Here is a 4,168-nt window from a genome sequence, read left to right as displayed (position 1 = left end):
CAACCATCACATCGTCTGACCGGATCCTCCGCATCAGCATGAGCAGTTAACCAATAGAAGCCATGGCGAAACGCTTTAGCAACTAGAGACTTTGAACCGGCGTGGTGACCACAATCTCCTTCATGGATCTCACGCAAAATTTCACGGCCTTCTTCAGGAGACACACAGCATTGAAATGATCCTGATACGCTGCAATGATGCAACTCGCCATTGATAATAGCCATGGACTTGGATCACCGGATTATCTGCCGGGCCAGAATCTCATCCTCTGGTAACTCGCCCCGGTTCTTGTACGCCAGGTAAGGAAGCGTCCAATCCGGAATAACATGAAGAGCTGCCACCAATTGAGCCTCCGGATCAGGAATAGCCAAATCCGCTTCACCAGGGATCTTGACCGATGGGTTGTGCAGCACATCCAGAAAAACATTGGGCGGGACCGGCTTGCACTGAGAGCCCAGCCGGCTTAAAGCGTCCGCCGCTTCATTTTTCCGCCGGTCCACGTGGTCCACCTGATAGCCTTTGAAATGACCTGCAACAATATCCACCTCACGACGATATGACGCCATGAGTGGGTCCTTGGAGTCCCAAGTGCAAGACACTTGCTGAGCCACAAGGTCCGAGTCACCGAAGCACTTAACTCGACTTAGATTCATCTCCTTAGCCATCCGGAGACCATGAAGCAAGGCTTCATACTCAACTGCATTGTTAGTACAAGGGAACATTAAGCGGAGAACATAACAAAACTTATCACCTCATGGGGAAGTTAATACGACTCCAGCCCCTGAGCCTTCCAATTGCCTGGATCCATCAAAATGGATGGTCCAATACGTGTGATCTGGCTTTTCTTCAGGTGCTTGCATTTCCATCCAATCATTGATGAAATCAACAAGTGCTTGAGACTTAACCGCCGTCCGAGGCACATATTTCAGAACGTGCGGCCCAAGCTCTATAGCCCACTTGGCAACCCGGCCAGTTGCTTCCCGGTTCTGGATGATATCTCCCAAAGGAGCAGAACTGACCACCGTAATTGGATGCCCTTGGAAGTATTGTTTAAGCTTCCGGCTTGCCACAAAAACTCCATACACCAGCTTCTGCCAATGCGGATACCTCTGCTTGGACTCAATGAGCACCTCACTGATATAATAGACCGGACATTGAACCGGATGCTCCTTACCTGCCTCCTTTCACTCCACCACAATAGCTACACTGACCGCCCGACCATTAGCAGCAACATATAGCAGTAACGGCTCCTTGTCAATGGGAGCGGCGAGCACAGGTGGATTGGCCAATTGCCGCTTTAAGTCCTCAAATGCTTCATCAGTGGCAGAACTCCAAACAAACTGATCCTTTTTTTCAACATCTGATACAAAGGGATTGCCTTCTCACCAAGACGACTGATAAACCGGCTTAACGCGGCAATCCGGCCTGCCAGGCGTTGAACATCATTGATACACTTCGGCTTAGCCAGGGAGGTGATGGCTGTGATCTTCTCCAGATTAGCCTCAATTCCCCTATTGGACACCAGGAAGCCTAATAACTTGCCCGCCGGTACACCAAAGACGCACTTGTCCGGATTAAGCATCATCTTGTATGTCCTCAGGTTATCAAAAGTTTCCTTTAAATCACTAATCAGAGTCTCCTTCTCCCTAGATTTAACCACGATATCATCCACATAGGCGTGTACATTACGGCCAATCTGTTTGTGTAGACAATTTTGCACGCAACGTTGATAAGTTGCCTGGGCACTCTTGAGCCCAAAGGGCATAGACACATAGGAGAAGGCTCGAAAGGGAGTTATGAATGCCGTTTTCTCCTGGTCCTTAACTGCCATTTTGATCTGATGATAGCCAGAATATGCATCCAAAAAACTTAAACGCTCACAACCCGCCGTCGCATCAATAATTTGATCAATACGGGGGAGGGCAAAAGGATCTGCTGGACAAGCTTTATAAAGATCTGTGTAATCCATGCACATGCGCCAGGTGCCGTTTTTCTTAAGGACCAGCACCAGATTGGCAAGCCACTCAGGGTGAAAAACTTCAACAATAAAACCAGCTGCTAAGAGCCTGGCTACCTCTTCTCCAATTGCCTTGCGTCTTTCTTCGTTAAACCGGCGGAGGAACTGTTTCACCGGTTTGTACTTAGGATCCACATTAAAGGTGTGCTCAACGAGTTGCCTCGATACACCTGGCATGTCAGAGGGCTTCCATGCAAAAATGTCCCGATTCTCACGGATGAACTCGATGAGCGCGCTTTCCTATTTCAGATCCAAGTTGGCACTGATGCTGAACTGCTTGGACGAATCGCCAGGTATGAAGTCAACAACCTTAGTTTCAGCTGCCGATTTAAATTTCAGGACCGGATCATGTTCCGTAGTTGGCTTCTTTGACGGAGTCATGTCCACCGGATCAACATAGTCTTTATAATACTTCAACTCCTCGGTGGCACAGACCGACTCTGCATAGGCCGCATCTCCTTCCTCACACTCCAAAGCGATTTTGCGGCTTTCGTGAACTGTTATTGTCCCCTTGTGACCCGGCATCTTGAGTTGCAAATACACATAACAGGGCCGTGCCATAAACTTGGCGTAGGCCGGTCGCCCAAACAGGGCGTGATATGGACTTTGGATTTTCACCACTTCAAATGTCAATGTCTCCGACCTGGAATCATGATCATCCCCAAAGGCCACTTCCAGAGCTATCTTACCAACGGGATACGCTGATCTGCCAGGTACTACACCGTGGAACACTGTATTAGACGGTTTGAGATTTTTATCTGTCAGCCCCATACGACGGAAGGTCTCATAGTACAAGATATTAATGCTGCTACCTCCATCCATGAGCACCTTGGTGAACTTGTAACCTCCCACCTAAGGCGCCACCACCAGAGCCAACTGACCCGGATTATCGACCTGGGGAGGGTGATCCTCTCTGCTCCATATGATTGCCTGTTCAGACCAAAGTAGATAACGGGGTATGGCCGGTTCAACAGAGTTGACCGTCTGCCTTTGAACCTTCCGGTCTCGCTTGTCCAAGCTAGTGGTGAAGACATGGTACTGCCCACTACTCAACTGCTTTGGGTTGCTCTCGTAACCTGACTGTTGCTGCTGTTGGTTGTAACCACCCTGGTTGTTCTGACTATTTTGACCATTATGTCCGCCCGGATTACCATTAAATCCTGAACCGGAACTTCCTCCACCGTAACCCGGCCCGAATCCTGAGCCACCGCCAGATTAGTGATCGTACCGGAAATTATTAGAATTCTTGAACTCCTACATAATAAAGCAATCCTGCCAAAGGTGGTTTGCTGGCGCCTCCTTCGTCCCATGTCTTGGACAGGGCTGGCTTAGAAGATAGTTTAGGCGGTCTGGGTTAGGGTTGGGTGCCCCATTACGATTTTTCGGTTTACCCTTGCATCGCTGGCCATTGTCCTGTGCATTGGTGTTAGCCACAAAGTCCATGTTACCATCCGCTTTACAATTGCCTCCACCACCATTGCCTGCCCAGTGATGCTGCTGTCGTCTGGAGTTGCTGTTCCTCTTTCCCTTCCCTGTCTTGTCATCATCAGATTCGGGATCCTTGGTACTATCAGAATCAGCATATTTCACCAGAGCGGCCATGAGGATCCCCATGTCTGTGCAATGACGCTTCATCCGTCCCAACTTCAGCTTCAGGGGCCCAAACCGGCAGTTGCCTTCTAGGGTTAATACTGCGGTGTCAGCGTTGATGCGGTCTGTGGAGTGCAACACTTGTGAAACCCGGCGCACCCAATGAGTCGTTAACTCTCCTTCCTCCTGGACGCAGGCAGCTAAGTCCACTATCGACATAGGCTGTTTACATGTATCTTTGAAATTGCTGATAAACCGGGCTCGTAATTGGGCCCATGAACTGATAGAATTAGCCGGCGAACTTTTTAACCAAGTATGGGCCGTTCCCTCAAGCATCATGGTAAAATATTTCGCACATGCCGCGTCATCCACATCAAGCATCTCCATGGCCATCTCATAGCTCTCCACCCATGTGTCTAGAGGTTGATCCGCCGTGTAATTTGGTACCTTGCGCGGGCCTTTGAAATCCATGGGCAGGCGCACGTTGCGTAAAGCGGGGATAAGGCAAGGCACCCCCAGAGAACTAGAAGTAACACCAGGTTCGATCGAGATAGTTGGACA

The sequence above is a fragment of the Triticum urartu genome, chromosome 3A (assembly GCF_056163025.1).
Source record: "Triticum urartu cultivar PI428250 chromosome 3A, HENAU_Tu73, whole genome shotgun sequence".
Classification (NCBI taxonomy): Eukaryota; Viridiplantae; Streptophyta; class Magnoliopsida; order Poales; family Poaceae; genus Triticum; species Triticum urartu.
This window is presented reverse-complemented; position numbering follows the sequence as displayed.